Here is a 17,944-nt window from a genome sequence, read left to right as displayed (position 1 = left end):
GTTTATTACAGGATATTGAATATAGTTCCCTGTGCTATACAGTAGGACCTTGTTTATTTTATATATAGTAGTGTGTATCTGCTAATTCCAAACTCCTAATTTATCCCCCCTTTTCCCTTTGGTAACCATAAATTTGTTTTCTATGTCTGTGAGTCTGTTTCTGTTTTGTAAAAAAGTTCATTTGTATCATATTTTAGATTCCACATATAAGTGATATCATATTATTTGAATTTTTGTTGAGTTTTCCTTCTATTTCTTGGCTCTATCCCTGGAAGAAGTGCTACTAAACCACTAAATGGTCAAAGGCAGGGGCAGAAGGCCACCATGGGGAAGGGTCCCAGTTTATTTACTCATGTCCAATGGTTCTCAAGTCACCTTCCTATTGACTTTCTCCAGCTGTGCATTAGTATGGGAAATTAGCAAGGATCTGGTTGCTCTCAAGGCTTGCACCTCTGTTAAAAGACTCTGGGAGAGCCTTTATTTCTACTGGAAGTTCTCTAGGGAGGCTCCAAGAAGAAATGTTGTGTGGTAAGTCAGTGGCTGTGTTTAGAGGCCCTGTTAGGAACTGTAATGGTTGGGAGTGAGGAGAGCTGAGAGTGGAAAGACAGGAAGAAAGGAGCATCTCTGAAGACTCTGTCTTGGCCTGGACCTTGACCTAGTCACGTTCTTCCTTAACTTGTTAAGGAAAAAAAAGCATGGAGAAACCAAGCAAACAGGTAGGCCATTGTCCATTGGTGACACGGTTTTACAGAAAAAATGTAAGGCAGTTTTTGAGCAGAATTAAGCAAAGCTCATCATAGAGCTGTTAATTAAGTGTTAATTATAGCCTGTCGCTGGTGGGTAGTAATATTGAAATTTTGTGGTTCGGTTTTATTTTGAAGACATTTTGTCAGCGGCTCCGGCTACAGTCTAGAAAGAAGAGAAGCTGTTGTTTTCTTTGTGTACCTTAGGACCACAGCAGCTTCTGTGGCCTATATTGAAAGAGGATCTGTTCTTATCACCATTACCTTAGGATTCATTCAGAAAAACTTCATATCTAACTACCTGGAAATGAACTTGTTCTCTCTGTTCATTGTCTAGATTTTAGGCTTTCGAACACTGTATCCTCTCATCGATGGTGGTGCAAGTGCAGTGCCCTGCACCACAACCCCCCACCCCGACCCTGCTATTTTTCTTCAAGTTTAAGTTTAGGGAAAACAGACCTAAAAGTGTCTTCCTGGGAACACATCTTATATTTAGAAATTCCAGTTGCTGTTTCTATCTCAGTCTTGTACTTTGACTATTTTTTTTGTAATAAGTCATCTTCCAAGGTGGGTATTTATTTCATCAAGTGAAAAAAAAAAAATGTGGGAAACAGTTCTGTGACTTAGGAGTAGCCTCTTAGAGAACAAAGTCAGTGGATTTATTTTAAAAAGTCAACTAACTCCGGAACCGAGGGGACCTAATCCTTAATTTTTTTGTTTGTTTGTTTTAACTCCCAGACATTTGAAGGGCAATGAGCGGGACTAATTGTAACAAGTAACATAAGGAAGGTGTCTTCTGGTTCACAGTGTCCTTCTCTTGTTGTCTCATTGAGTTTTGCAAATGATCGTGAGGGCAAGGTATTTTCTTCACTTTATTACATTGTGGAGGCAAAATGAGGTCAAATGCCTGGTCCAAGACCATCCAGAAGGTCCTGGCTAAGCTGGGCAGAGATACAGAGCTGGGGGTGATCAGATGTATTTCCTTGTGGGGTTGATCTCTTTTCTGTGGTCAGAATAGGGGGAGAAGCATCACACCCTGCTACTAGTCTTCCCCAAATTCTGTTGCTTTGGCCTCAGTCATCCTGATATTCTCCCCGCTTCAGTCAGTGTTTTGCATTGCATCCAGAAGGTTCCTGTTTTCCTTTGGAGCAGGGACATATGAAAACATGGGGCAGGACTGGTTAATCAGATTAACCAGCTATCTTCTAGTAAAAAGGTCACGAGGGAGGGGGATGCAGTAGAGGTAACTTTCCATCAGTGGAAATTGGGAGGCACCCACTGGGACTCTGAGGTCATGGTGTGACAGTCAGCAATAAAGCAAGCCTCGGAACGGGAGCACTTCTTCCCTCCTACTCTTCCCTAGAACTGATGTGAACTCCAGAAACAGCTGACGAGCGAGTGCATGGCTTCCTCCATTTTCTCAGCTACAGGCAATAGCTCCGGAACATGGTTTCTCAGCCTCAGCACTACTGACCTTTTGGTAATTCTTTGCTGTAGGTGGCCACCGTGTGCACTGTGGGACGTTTGGTAGCATTCCTAGCCTCTACCTACTGAATGCCAACAGCATCTCTCTCACCTTACCCCCGACCCCAGATGTGTGACAACCAAAAGTGCTTCCAGGCACTGCTAAGGGCCCATCAAAAGGAGGAATTATCCCCACCCCCTCAAACAGAGAACTATTGCTCTAGAGACTCTGTGGAATGCTTGGAGGCCAGAGGGTCTCTTTTTTTTTTTTTTTTTTTTTAAGGTTTGCATTTTTTTTTTTAATTTATTTATTTATGGCTGTGTTGGGTCTTCGTTTCTGTGCGAGGGCATTCTCCAGTTGCGGCGAGCGGGGGCCACTCTTCATCGCGGTGCGCGGGTCTCTCACTGTCGCGGCCTCTCTTGCTGCGGAGCACAGGCTCCAGACGCGCAGGCTCAGTAATTGTGGCTCACGGGCTTAGTTGCTCCGCGGCATGTGGGATCTTCCCAGACCAGGGCTCGAACCCGTGTCCCCTGCATTGGCAGGCAGACTCTCAACCAGTGCGCCACGAGGGAAGCCCCAGAGGGTCTCTTTTATGAGAAGTGGGTTTAGCCCCACGAGCACATTTCAGCTGAAGTCCAGATGACTCCTGCCTGGCACTCCAGCGGGCCTGGGGGTCGCCTTCACAGACCCCGTTTACCTCACTTGGGACTGTGGTCCCCTCAGAGTCACTGATCAGTATTCTTCATAAGGGCTCCTTAGTTAGGAGTTGTCACCAGCTCTTCATTAGGATTTTGGCCCAACTGTCCCCAGGCTGCTTCTGGCTCATCCAGGCAGCCAGCTCAGTACCACACTAACGTGACGCGCTTAGTTCAGCATGCTGGGAGGGAACTTGTTAGCAAATGCCATTTGTCCAAGTCAAAAAGGACAAGGCCGAGATGTCAGATAATGGAGAAAAGTGGGAGGAACAGGGCACAGCGGAAGTGAGACTTGAAAGGTGAAAGCAAAGGACCAGGAGCTTGGGGTCAGTGGGTGAAACGTCGGCCCCTCTTCGTCAACTGGAAGAATTTGCCTCCTTATCTGAGACAAAAAAGAAGTGTTTGCAGTTAGTTAGAAATCTGCACCATTGTCTGCTTCAAAGACCTTAGAGATGCGAGCGATGTATACATTATCAATTATTTCAGATTATCTTTCCGATTTCTTCCCCTCCTTTTCCAGCTGCCAACGATTAGATGCGTGCATCTGGCAGCAATTTCAGTTTTTCGTCAAGTTACTCAGGCAGCATTGGCTGGCTGTGCCACTCTCCTGTTCGATTCCTTCAGATGAGAGATTGGGGAAAAGAATTCGGAAACAAAAGCCGCCCAATTCCTTCCCCGACAATTAGAAACATGCTTTGGCACCTGGAAATCGTGCATAAGAACCTCATTGAACATCCATTTAAGCCTATTCATGAGAATTCTTTTTTTTCTTTTTTTTTTTTTTTAAGGATTTTCTTTTTAATTTATTTATTTATTTATTTTTGTCTGTATTGGGTCTTCGGTTCGTGCGAGGGCTTTCTCCAGTTGCGGCAAGCGGGGGCCACTCTTCATCGCGGTGCGGGGACCGCTCTTCATCGCGGTGCGCGGGCCTTTCTCCATCGCGGCCCCTCCCGTTGCGGGGCACAGGCTCCAGACGCGCAGGCTCAGCAATTGTGGCTCACGGGCCCAGCTGCTCCGAGGCATGTGGGATCTTCCCAGACCAGGGCTCGAACCCGTGTCCCCTGCATTAGCAGGCAGATTCTCAACCACTGCGCCACCAGGGAAGCCCCATGAGAATTCTTTGTAAATTCTTTCCTGTAGCATTATAAGTCTTTCATTAGCCGACTTCGAAAGGGTGGGGGGACTTCAAGCTTCTAATTTCTTCCGGGAAAGCAACAGAAGAAGTGGCCTTTCTGTGACATTTATGTGGATGGCATTCACTGAAGAACTGCTCAAAGATCTGCTAATGCTCTCCGTCCCGATATTTAACTGGAGCTGTGCCCATTGTAGGTAAGCAGGTCTTTTGTCTAAAATCGTGTCACAGGGTCATATTTTTAGCTTTACTACTACTACTTTTACTACTTTTACATTTTGTTCTGGCCTTGCCCCCGTACCCACCTCCTTTCTGAAATAACTTTGTCTCTCTTCCCAAGATACATCCTAACCTTGGCTCTACCTTTGGTCCTTGGCTGCCATCTGGTCTGTGGATTCATTGTTGCTTGCTTTTCCCACCAGGGCGTTTTTGGCTGGTGTGTATTCAGGTATCCGGAGAGGATATGAGATCCAAGGATTTCTAGTTCTTTATGACAGTGGTTCCAGTAAGATTTAATGATTGAGGGCTTATTATGTGTGAAACACAATGATGAGACCTTTTCATGTATTATCTCATTGAACCTCAGTGATAACCCTATGGAATGGGCACTGTTAGCCCCATGTTACAGGTGAAAATATTACGATTCAGGAGGGTTGGTAACTTTCCCAAAATTACAGAGAGAAGGGTAACGAGAGTAGAGATAATGTACATGGTCAGTCTTTTTTAAAATTTTAACTTGGGGGGCTTCCCTGGTGGCGCCGTGGTTGAGAATCTGCCTGCCAATGCAGGGGACACGGGTTCGAGCCCAGGTCTGGGAAGTTCCCACATGCCGCGGAGCAACTAGGCCCGTGAGCCACAACTACTGAGCCTGCGCATCTGGAGCCTGTGCTCCGCAATGAGAGGCCGCGATAGTGAGAGGCCCGCGCACCGCGATGAAGAGTGGCCCCCGCTTGCCGCAACTAGAGAAAGCCCTCGCACAGAAACGAAGACCCAACACAGCCAAAAATATTAATTAATTAATTAATTAAAAAAAATTTTAACTTGGAAATAAGTCCTGAGTTAAAATTGATCAGTCTTTAAAAAGCATTAACAGCCATGTAATGGCTCTGTCTTTATTCTCAAAATAACCTGCCTGGACGGGGTTTCCTAAATTACATTTTAGAATTCAGAATTGCTTACAGGTTACTCACGTAACACTCAGGTAGTGGCAACCCAAGGGAAACACATTTATTCTGTTACTTTATTGTAAGCAACACGATGCTCATCTTTAAAGTAACCCAATTATTTTAGAACCTCTGGCCTTCTGTAGTCTAAGGTGGATGGTACAGTTTTCCATCCTCCCTCACATTGACTTTTGTTTAATTATTGCTCTCATAGCCCAGAGATCTTTATGCCTTGCATGTCTTTAACAAGAATTCTTAAGGTAAAATGAATGAGAATTATAGGTTGAATACATTTGAAATACGCTGCCATATACTTATATATTTATGATCTGTTTCAATTGGTTTCAGAGAGCATTCTTTCATTATTTAGACTGCTTAAGAAAAAAGAAAAAAAAAAAAAATGGGGACAGCTCACTTAACTTCAAAGAATCCCAGATGAAATTCTTCCCAGCTTTCCCCCTTGGTATACTCAAAGCAAGAAGGAAGACAAAGGCTAAAACCTTTTTGTTTGTGATTTATGATGATGCGTTTAAGGAGATGTTAATTAGAGGTGTGTAGTAGGGAAAGTTTTCTTCTGAGCTTGACCTTCTTATGAACAGCTGGGAATGGCCCTGTCCTGTGTTAGGCCAGTTTAATGACCAAAACACCTACAGGAAGGAGATCAGGGCCACATGGCTGAGGTACCTCGTGGTTCCTTTGAAAGATGCTTGTTCAGTTCAGTACATTTTTCTTGCATTACCAAGTTCTTCCATAAAGTCAACCACAACCTGTATTATCGGGGACTCCGACTAAAACTTGCAATAAGTAGGAAATAGATTAAACACGGGTTTTCCCTTTTCTCCGGCTGCCAAAAGTGACGTCAGTGGCCTTAATGATCCTTGCCTCTGCCCTCTGCAGACATAAGGCTGTCTGTGAGAACACTTGTTCTGTGCTCTGGTTCCTGGGCTGTTACAGAAAAGCTGATGATGGTAGATGAGAAACACTTGAGCAGCTGGACAATTACTCCAAGGTAAAGTCAGGCACTTGCTTCCTTCAATTTATGAGATGACTCCGGGGAGTGGGCAAAGAATGCGACCTCTATGAAGTATTTAACAGAAAAAGTAAAGGCAACGGGACTAGGTCTGCTTGCTTTTCCTTTTGCCTAATTACGGAAACGGTATTGCAAACACCATGTTGTAAACGAAGCCGTGATTTCATTTAAGTCTACTAGTTTGTTATCAGAGCCAGACAAATAAAACCTATGTCCTGTATATCTGAACATAACCAAAAAAAAAAAACCAATGTGAAATTACAATATAAACCTCAGAGCTGGGATTGTACTTCCTGGGAGGCAGGAATAAACTGCAGAATTAGCTCCCACGAAGGCAGGAGAAAGAGCGACTTTTATGACTTGCCTCCTCAGGTAGGGAAGATGATGTCCTGTTATTTTCATGTCTTCAAGCAACAGGTTTATTTTGGTTGAGCTCTGTTAAAATGAAAGCTTCCTGTCTCCCAGTACATGTGGTCTGACGTGAAAAGTTAGAGGGATTGTTTTTCTGAGTTCCTCTACCTTGACGATCATGTATGTGGGGACTTGTTAGAATTTTGGCAGAAGAGAGATCTGAGACATTTGGATTTACATTCTGGGGGGAGACCGTTATGGTATTGACTCCCACTTGCTTTATCTTTTAATTGCCTTTTGCTTTATCAGCATGCTCTGTCTTTACTAAAAAGAATGGGCAATAACTGAAGTGTATATTCTTTGGCTTAAAAGATTTCTGAATGTTTATTCAGATTTCCTTAATAGATCGTTGACGGAATACTTTTCATTGTTGAGAACCATATGTTGTTGTTGTTTAAATCTATCTTCTGCATAAATCCCTAACTCTCTGGAAAAGTTTCCAGACCCTCCTCCCTCTGCCCTTTGTTGTCGGGGAAGGAGAAATCCACGGCGCTGACAGCCTTCCCCCCGCTGGACCACATCGGGAGCCCACAGGCGTGACGGTCGGCTCCTTGGGCCCTCCCTCTCTTCTTTCCTTTGCGTAATATGTGTGCCTTTCTTCATTGGTGGTCTCCTGCAGTCACCAGCCCTGCCAGAAGGTCTTTCCCTGGGACAAAAGGGGAACTGGAGCGAGATGGCCTCTCACATGTTGGCAACTGTCCCCGAATATCCTTCCTTGGCAACTCTGCGCTCTGGAAGGGCTGGCCAGCAACCTTGTTATTTTCACCAGCCCTCCCCCATGTGACTCGCAACAGGCAAAACTGCTATTTAAGCAGCTCCATTAAAAAGCCCTGGCTTGGCCTGTTGGTTACCCTTTGCCATTTAAGACCATGAAACCAAGTCTTTTCCAGCTCAATTCTGGCCTAAGATGTTGGTTTCCTTCCTTTAGCTAAAACGGCTTTCTCCTTTCAACATAAAGTAGCAAACATCTTGGGTCTTACCTCTAACTTGACTTCTTTAGTTCAATCCTAACTTGATTTTTTTCTTTTTTCTTTTTGGTGATTATGGTCTGAAGGCTTTAAAACAGAAGGCTTTTTCACTACTTAGATCTGTCCTTTCCCAAAGTCTCAGCTTGCCCCCATACCTCCCAGCCGTACCTTGTGAAGAGCAGAGAAATGTTCCCCTTGGCCCAAACTTCAAGCTCTCTGGATTTAACTTTCTTTTCTTTGGGTGATTACCGTAGCTAACAGAGCTGGGCTGGTAATGCTGCTTCCTCCCTAGATGCTACCATCAAACTCACATGGTAGAACCCAAGCGCTAAGTCAGGAAATTCCTTTCATAAGGGGTTTCACATTCCATCAGATGGATCCATGCTTTCATTTATCTATCGGAGATTGCATGGTGAATGGTAAAATTAAGAACACCTACACACTACCAGGACTATAAATGTATTCGATACTGATGATTTAAAAAAAAATTACTGGGCCTGTTTTTCAGGTTTCAGGTATGCTTAAAAACAGAGTACTTTTGCAGTGTGTTATAAGGTGTTATAGGTAAGCATTCTGGAAGACTTGATCAGCTCTAAATTAGCGGTACCATGAATTAACTACATTAGCATCAATGAGGTAGCTGAAGAAATGAACTGTGGTCATGGTTAGTGGTACGCAGTTGAATATAATTGTGCGAAATAAGAAATCAACAGACCTGGGAAGACAGGATATAGGAAGATGTCACAGGTGCTGTGTTCAGCATCCTGCAAGGTACAGAGCTCCCTACCGACCTCTCTGCTCTCACATCCCTTCCACCTTTTTTCTCCCTCTGATCCCAGCCAAAGGTAACCTTTTTCTCCTCTGAGAGTAGTCTCCCCCCACCCTCCTCCTGGTTCTTCTGAATACTTTGCCTGTGCCGTTCCCTTAAGGACTTAGGCTTTTGGAAGCCAAACCCAGGAAGCCAGAGGGTTTTTTTCTGCTTTCAAATTGTCATACTTCTCCCCATACACAATGAACTGGGAGGATGGGAAAGGGGTAGAATACCAAGAAGGTTTAAAATGTTGGTTAACATTTTATCTTCTCATCACAGGTTTTTCAGAATGGGAAAGATCTAAATGTGATTAAAGCATTATTTCCTCGCTACTTAAAATATTTTTGACATTAAATATGGAATACTAAAAGTTCAAATCCTTTAAGTAAATAATGAAATCAGAACCATAGCTGAATAGTGGTTTTCCTTGGGTGACAGGAATTACAATGTTTATAATGAATTATATGTTTATTCCTTCTTTACATTTACTGTCTCATAAATTTTCTATGTTACGCTCAAGATTTTTTTTTTTAAGTCACAGCTGTTTATGTTAAGGGAAAGAGAAATGTGCAGTTTTGACACATTTCTTCAAGTGGAGGAATTTTTTTATATGAATTTTTCTAGTTGAATCTACAATATAAGATCTCAAACAATGATCTCCATTGAAGAAAAGTCATTACTATAGTTACTTTTTTTTTCAAGCATAGTTGGATAAGGAAGAGTTTCTTTCTGGCTACATTTTAGTGCATGACAACAGCCAAGCAACTTACAATATAATACTCCTGTCTCCTTAGTAAACGCAGAAACCGCTAGTAATGCTCTAACCAGGTATTTTAAGTATGTTGCGCTTAACAAATTGGTAGGAAGTTTCAAGGCATTTAAATACAAGATAAAAACTTTTAGCCAATGGGTTTGACTAAAAATGCATTGCTGAAAGGGTGCGGATTCTTCTCTTGTACTTATATCATAACCTTATGCTGTTTTCAGCTGCTTACTCAGTGGAGACTAATCAGTAGGCTGAGATAGTGTGAAAGGAAGCGGAAGCTTTATTTGTTTTTCAGCTCTAGCCGGCATAGTTTAAGTGGGTCGAGTCCAGAAGATGTAAATTCCTACTGGATACAATAATGCAATAATCCATAGGTCTCAAGTAGCATTGCCCAAGTGTTGACTTATTTGATAATGCTTTAAAAATTACATTTTTCATTACTAGCAGCAGGATTAGGTGGGTTTTATCCTGTGAGAAGACACATGCGGACCGTAGATGCTGATGTGGTGATGAAATTTTGTCAAAATGTAATTTCCTGCTACTAAATCTTGTGACAGGTGCATCGTATTTCTGGGTTCAGAAGTTATTCCCCAGTGATGTAACTAGAGAGAATGTATAACGGGAACATCACCATTTGATATTTGCACAGCTCTTCTCCAAGGATATGTTTTGCTTTTTCCGTTTCCAGTTTATGAGAGCTACAAATGAGTTTTTGTAAAACATTGTAGCAATATTTGCCTCGTATGGTTGGTTGTGAGTCGATTGGAGTTGTATATATAAAGTGCATTAAACACACATTACCCATGTCTTCTTTTTCAGCACGTGCGTTACAGCCTTTATCATTGTATTTTTTAAAATTTGTCACTCAACAGATGTTTATTGCATTTAATGACTGTGGGAGGCTAGTATTGCTTTTTGTTTTTTTTTTTACATATTCCCAAGTTACAAAGATGTATGAATATAGATTATATTGCATGCAAACAAATATACACGGTTGCCCTTCTTCAAGTAAGTTGCTTTATTCAAGCGCAGCCCTTCTTGATTGCAAGTGTGTAGAGGCAGGCATATAGACAGATGAACTGAAATCCCATGAGGCGTCTGCTAAGGTCTGTGTGTAATGTTAGGAGAGTTCCTTTCTGACAAAACTCATTACAGCAATGATAAACAGCTATGGTTTTGGAACTTTTGTTTTTGGAGTTCTTTGGCTTTCGATAATACCTCGCTGGGAACCATTATCCAGCTTAATCAGCTCTTTTACTCACCATATTTGGCTCTCAAAGCTTTTTGGCTGTCTCCAAAGATCAAATGTGCCCTCACACGGCCAAACTGGCTGCTATAGAGACCATTCAAAAGAATATGCCCAAGGCTGAGAAGGCAGTTGCAAGAAGGAAATGGGACTTGAAGAAGGCATTCCAAAAATGCTTCGAACAATGGCTGCATGACTGGAATAAGTATGCAGACCCCAAGGTGGCTGCAGGAAGGAAGAGTCCTCACTGAGGATGTCTGTTAAAAATCTTTGTCGTTTACTCAGTAGCTATTATGTACCGACACAGACACACACACACACACACACACCCTTGCACAAAGATAAACAGTTGTGAACTTCAGACTCTCACTTTAAATTTTTCCAGGCCTCTATCGTCTGTTTATAGCTTCTGTTCCCATTTCCTCTGTGTCAGCCTTGCCTACCACTTTCCCACTTTAACTTTTTTCTAGACTCCTAAGTTGATGGTGCTGGTAGGTAGCATTAGTGGCTGAGACAGACGTTGATCAGGATTTACGACAAAGGCTTTGAAAAGTAGCATGCCGAGATTTTGGAGTGGAAGGTATATGAAGGAATTGTTATATCCTTTTATTTCCTGCTCTTTGAACATACTACTTGTGGAAAATTACAGGGATGGTTTCCGAGTGGGCCAAAGCAATAGATTTCAGCATCTGGCGAAGCCATATTTTTTTTTCTCTCCTCGAAGGGCCCCCAATTTCTGCCCTTCTGCATCCATGCAGGTTGGCACATGTGATGACACAACTGGATATAGTTTGTTCCTGTGCTAAGCTGTTCATTCAGCTGTTCTGGATGAGAGCCAGATGTAAAATGAAAAGCACATTGTGCATCCTTAACTTTTCTCCCATTTTACATAAATTGGCAGTTTGTTTGTTTGTCTCAAGCCTTTGTAATAAAGTATGGCCTTCCTACTTAATTTTAGGCCCGGATGTATGAAGCTGTGTTAAGCTGTATGTAGATATCCTGGTGGGAACATTTTGGTAGATTGCAAAATGAATTCAGGAGAAACTTGAAAGTAAGTAAGATCTCTGGGGTTTTTGAAAGGCCAGGTTTTCTTTCACTTGTAGCTTTCACAGTAAATCCTGTTTCTCTGGCAATTAAAGAGATAAGCCTGGAGTGCTTTTTTTGTTTGTTTTTTTTACCTTGGTGTCTCCATGTCAAGGCTTTATTTGTAAGTAGAAAAATAGACTTTCTCTGTCATTTAGGGGCGGGGTTAAGACTGTGAAATGAACAGAAAGCTCCTGGTAAAACTGAGTCCTCATCTGGTAAATTCAACTTCCCTGAAAGCCATTCTGTAGATGGTGAATGCTGGCTGGTCCCAGCCATACTCTCCTTCAAAGAGGAGAGACAGAGAAAAGAAAAAGTTAACGTCGGTCAACATTTACCTTGTGTGGATTTTCTAGTCTATCGCTGTCCTTGTGACTGACCTGGATCATTACTGCTTGCATGTTGATCATATCACAAAGCATGTCCTTGTTGTCCCTTCACTTATTTAAAGAGGTCTTGGCCTGTCCTTCAAGGTTCCTCACCATCCACCGCAACCTGCGTTTATAGACATCACTCCTCCTACCCCTTTGCAGGTATCTTGTGCTCTGACAAAACCACATCCCTCACTTGGCCTTGTCCAGGGCTGGGCTCTCATCCCACCGGGCCTCGTTTTGTCCTGTGCCCCCGATGGGAAGTGTGCCTTGTCCCTTTCACTCATTCTGCTCATATTTAGTGAGTTCCTGCTATGTACCAGCCCTTGTGCTGGGTTCTGGAGATGCAACACTGAAACACCATCCCTGTTTCCACATCCCCAAACTATTCCATTTCTTCCAAACCAAGCCAAGTGTGTCAACGAGGTGCTTCCTTTACTCTTCTAGCTAGAAGTGTTCTTCCCACCTCCGTACCTCCAGAGCTTTTTGCTTATGTGCATCTATCATGGTATTCACCCCGTTTCTACTTTGCATTCCGTCTATCTGTGAGTGAAGCTTACCTTCCTTGCTAGAATTTTTAGAAAGCAGAGCCTATAGCAGAATTCACCTTTGTATACTACATAGTACTTAATGCAACCATTTACTCATTCAACAGGTATATTGATTAGCTACTCTGTGCCATCTACTGCTCAGGACATTCTATAAATATTGATATTTATAGATACCTTTTGGATGCACGAAAAATAGGGACTTCAGAAGGATTATCTAATGTTAAGACTTGAGAGCAAAAGAGGCTTTATGTGGTTGAAAAGGTGTCTCCTCTCTGGAAGGGAATGGGTAACACCCGTTGAGGTTTGACTTTTTAAATTGCATAGAAGAAATGTTGTATTTCTGCCAGAATAACTTATTTCTGTTAGACCTAAATCGGAACCCCTTTCTTTAGCTAATGATTAACTAGGTCTCTTTTGCTTGGATCTCATTTTGCATCTAAAATTCTCCTGTCAACCAATGTCAGGTTAAAAACCTATTTCAGATTTTGTAATGTTAAGCCCTGCAACTTCAAATTCTAAAATCTGTAGTTGACTTTTAACCAAAAGAAGATTAAGCCTAGCCTGACTGTAAGCTGCTTACCATATTTTGTAGTTGTTTTACACAAAATCTGCAGTGGACATTTTTGTTTGGATCATAAGAACATCAAAGTGTTTTGCATTTTTGTATTGCTAAAACTTCTGAAACCTCCAAATCACATCGATTGGTTTACTGACTTAATATTGACTATTTTGAGTTTGTGATTGCTTTAGACTCTTGCATTTTGAAAGAAAGAAGTTAAGTACAGTTTGTTGATTGTACTGAAGTACTCAGTACTGCTTGTGCCTGTAACTTCAGTTTACCTGGTGCTGCCCCTTTTAAAAGAAGAACCCTAAAAAGCTATCAAACGTGCATTTTGAGATGCCCATGGTGACGAATTCTTTCGTTTTCCTTTTCAGAATGAAGACCTAAATGACCTCAGCAAATCCTCCTTTAACTCATGGGTCCCCAGACTCTAAATATTTCATGATTCACAACCAGGACCTCACATCTTCCTCCTCAGTAGATGGTACGATGCACCCATTTCAGTTTGTTTACTTTACACAATCCTCAGGAGTTTGTTGACTGAACTGCACGTTCTATATCGTGCCAAGAAAAAAGCACTGTGACACCAGAACAATGAGTCTGCATAAACTTCATCTTCAACCTTAAGGACTTAGCTGGCCACATGAGCTGATGTACCCCCCACCGTGCCACGAGAGAATGGGTTTACGCTCATTGCATTTACAAGACACATTTCATCTGCTGCTGAAACCGTGTACGACAGAGCATCATTGTAAATTATTTCATATGGAACTGTTTGCTTTGGGTGGAGAGAGTATTAAATATTTAACATAGGTTTTTGATTTATAAGTGTAATTTTTTTAATTAAAATGTAACTTTTCTTACAGCACATCTTTTTTTGGGATGTGGAACTGAGGTATACAATGTTCTGTTGTAAAGAGTGGAGCAAATGCTTAAAACAAGGCTAACAAGAGTAGAATAGGGTACGATCCTTGTTTTAAGATTGTAATTCAGAAAAGTAATATAATAAGAATCATAGTGCCATAGATGGTTCTCAATTGTATAGTTCTATTTGCTGATACTATCTCTTGTAATATAGCCCTGATGTTGAGCTGAGATCCTTACAAGAATTGATCTTAATTTTGTATTTTTTTTTTTTCTGTAAGGCAATAGGCCATGTTAATTAAACTGAAGAAGGATATATTCTACTGGGTATTTTCAAGTGTCAGCTTAAAATTGGCAATTGAATGGAAGCAAAATTACAAGAAAAGGCAATCAGTGTCTTCCATTGTATATACTGTAAAGAGGAGGCGACATGGGTGATCCCTTCGAATCAAAAGCTCTCTTTGGAATGAACAATGTGGGTGTTTGTAAATTCTGGAAATTTCTTTCTATTCATAATAAACTAGAGACTGTTGATCTTTTCTTCTCCCCTCCCCCACTTCTGTAAGCTTCCTGTTCCATTGCCACCATTTTTTTTTTCTGTTGCACACGTTAGGATCTTTCATTTCCTGCACTGTCTCTAGAAAGATGTAAGACAAGTGAATACTTGTCTTTCATTTCTAACCAGAAATTAAAATTCCAGAACGTGTTTTTTTATCATGACCAGGGCTACATGTCACTTTCCTTAAGACTCTTATCTCATGTTTTCTGAGAATGTCCAGTGTTATATTATTTAACTGAATGTAATTTGGTCCATTTGCCCTGGTGGCTACTGGCTTATGCGTGATTAGTTAATAAAACCCAGGGCACAGAGAGCACATCAAAGCATAATGACCTGCTATGGAAACATCTAGCCAGCAGTGAAAATGTTAATCCTTTTCTTGTTTGGAAGGTACACACATCTTGGAATTTTTCCTTGTGAAAAAGAAATGGCAATGGACGTACTTCAAGAAATTGCCTACAGAGTTTTGAATCTTTGACCAGGAAACTTCCTAAAGGTTCAGTGAAATTAAAGCTAGTATCAGACTCGCCCGGAGTCCATGTAAACTCTCTATCAGGAAGTCCCAGCCCTGCTATTGAGAGAAGCAACATTTTCTTTCACTGAAGGGTTGATCTCCCTGGGTGGGAGAGGGGCTGCCAGGAAGGGGCCAGGGTTGGGGGCCATTGCAGTGGCTGCTCATCAATGGGTCAGGTACCCCCTGCTCTACTCAAAAGGGAGTGGAGATCAATGGAACCCCTCACCCTGCTGAGACCTGTGCTACTGTTAACGCAGCCGGACGGCATGTACCTCGCAGACTCTTGTACAATGTTCATTGTTGCAGATTCTAATCGTTTGTATGCTCTTCAGTTTCTAAGATAAATAGGTCTGTAGTCATAAGAATCCATTGTTTTCAAGGAACTTACTGAATGATATCATTTCCTATTAGGAGAGAACACTACCGATTTTAAAAATTTGATATGAAAGTTTTTTTTTTATTCTTTATAAAAAAGACTTTCTTAGTCAAACTTTCATTTTTCAAGTATTTTGACTCTTACTCTTGCTTGTGTAGGAAGGAGACAAGCTGTCCACTCTCTTCTGTTGAAGACATAAATAATTAAAGAGAAATCAATGAACGAAGTCAGCCCCACCCATTGTCCTGTAAAGGTAGTTATTATTTCCAAAGGAACCTAAACTTTGACTATGTATTACCAAGATACCTCTGCATGTGGGGTTATCAACATATTCTGGGTGAGAACAAGAAATGAACCAGACTGGAAAAAGCCATCTCTTGGTTTCTGTTTCACCGACGTTTTGTTGAGTCAAACAGTATCAAGGTAGGCATTCTTATTTAAGCTGCTTCTAGTGGTCCCCGAGCTGGGTTTTCTGGTGGTATCAAACTTCACCCATTTAAAACTGGAAGTTGCTGATATTTAAGGCAAAAACTCTTACTCTGTCTACATGAGGGGTTGACCTTTAGCTGCTAAGTCCTTGTGTTCAGTTCCTATTCAGGAGACTTGGCTTTTATCCATTTCAAAGTATTTGTAGGCCAGCCAAAGGCTTACATTAATGGGACTTCTAGTGGCCTCTGGTTAACCTGTAAGTTAGTGGCTTTTCTTCATGAGACCAACCTGTTACAGTGTTCTTTCTTAGAGACTTAGGCAGAGTTTTGAAATTCTGCTTTGTGGAAAGAACAAATATGTTCCATGACTTTGATGATATCTTTATTCTGAGCAAAAGAAAATAAAAGTCCTAGAACCAGCTAAAAGTGAAGAGAATCCATTAATGATCAACCACCTGAGTCAATAAGGACAATTCAGTACTGATGTTACATTTGTGGCTGTTTCTTGCTAACTTTCAAAGGTCAGGGACTCTCTTGACTAATCTACGTTGACTGCAAAAATGGATTTTCTAAAAATCATCTAGCCAGAAGTAGAGATTTTTAACTTTTCTTGCACTGACGCTTGCCTCCTAGCTGTCTTTTAAATCTGAGACATTTAAAGTATTAAACAGCTTTACTAAACTATAGGAAACAGTATTTGACAATACTGAGGCCCTGTTTTGTTCAATCTTGCATCCTGAATGCAATACACCGCGTAGTTGAAAACTTTCATTTTTACTCACTGCGGATGGTTTCAAAATGGGGGAGGGGAGCTCATCATCTATTGATAACAGAGCCACGAAAAATGAGATTAATGTGCAATGTTCCAACTGCTTTGTCAGGGCTCTGTAGGTCAGTCCGTCACACAAGGAGGCACGGAAACCAGAAACACTGCAGGAATTAAGACCTTGACTGGGGAGAGACAGGACCCTCTGGAAGGCATGGGAAGGAGAATGGATAGAGACCAGATAGAAACTTGCTCCTTTGCAAGGACTTGACAGGGGAGTAAGTGTTCCTAGGACCTCATGTATGTTAGTTGCAGTATGAATGCTGCATTTATATAGGCTGCTGAGAAATTCGAAAGGAAGAAGCATACACTTCTAGGGATGTGAGGAAATGTGACCTTGCCAGATGTAAGAGAACGACCTCCACTCTGTGAGCTTGGTCATGGAGGGCAAATAGAGCCTTGTGGTCAGTAGACCATCAAGGGGTGAAACACTTGGTGCCATTGGTCATTTCCAAAGCCAAGTCAGAGAAGATCACGAGGGTCCTTCTATAGCTCTGTAAATCAGTCTCCTAAGGATGGATAGAGAAGGTGTGGGTCAGATGGCATACTGGATTCCTTCCCTACTTGTAACCAGAGCATCAAATTAGGTGCTGGGAAGTGGTGGAATGATGTTGGAGGTGTTTGACCCTACTCTTAATGAAATTTATCAGTAATCAAGAGCTTAGAATTAGCTAATACGATTCGAAAAACATAGGGCATAGCTGGAGAGTTGTCTTCCTTTCCTAGTTCATTGATTATGGCATCTGCGATGTATACACCAAGAGATCTGGTATTATAGACTTTGGCTATTCACCTGGCATTTAAATCTCTCTCTTTGTTTTTGTTGTTGATTTCCCCAGTGTTAACCAATATGCCACATGATAGGACAAATTCAGTAAACAGGAAAACTTGTCTGTATTTGTATAGACATCTTTAGTGCTTTTTTTTTTTTCTTTTTAGAACTTTGTTATTGGCTTAAGAATGTAGTTCCCGGAACCATTTTTCTTACAAAGTTCTTTCCTTACACGTCTTGGCTACAGGGTGGGCCAAATTAAATACATATATATTTTTTCATTTAATGTATGTGCAGTTTGGTTTATCATCTTAAGATGGTGGTGCTGCTTATGGTGCTACTTCATCTGTGTTCAAGAGGACCAATGCATGGTCTATATTGCTACCAAAACATTTATTGTATATATGTGTATAACATATGTATTATGTATATATGTAATGGATACCAGGCCAGGTATATATTTTTATTTAGATTCACTTTTTCCAAGTTTTCTTTATAGTGTTATGCTTATTTTCAGTTTTTTTTTCCCCCCCTGATTCTGTCTGGTACTTAGAACTGTAGTGTCTTCATCGTTAATTAAAGAAAACTGTCTAAATGAATTCACGGAT

At 41.4% G+C, this 17,944-nt stretch overlaps 1 protein-coding gene across 1 annotated transcript in view; it reads left to right on the top strand.

The window, feature by feature from the left end:
- Positions 1 to 17,935, top strand: part of IRS1 (insulin receptor substrate 1) — a 67,035-nt gene extending 49,100 nt beyond the window's left edge. Inside the window, exon 2 of the mRNA XM_007166732.2 lies at positions 13,372 to 17,935. The gene's annotated coding sequence lies outside the window, so the exon portion shown is untranslated. The remainder of the gene's footprint in view (positions 1 to 13,371) is intronic.
- The last annotated feature ends 9 nt before the right edge of the window (positions 17,936 to 17,944 follow it).

The sequence above is a fragment of the Balaenoptera acutorostrata genome, chromosome 8 (assembly GCF_949987535.1).
Source record: "Balaenoptera acutorostrata chromosome 8, mBalAcu1.1, whole genome shotgun sequence".
Lineage (NCBI taxonomy): Eukaryota > Metazoa > Chordata > Mammalia > Artiodactyla > Balaenopteridae > Balaenoptera > Balaenoptera acutorostrata.
The sequence above is the reverse complement of the archived record's forward strand: the minus strand, read 5'-3'. Positions and strand labels throughout refer to the sequence as shown.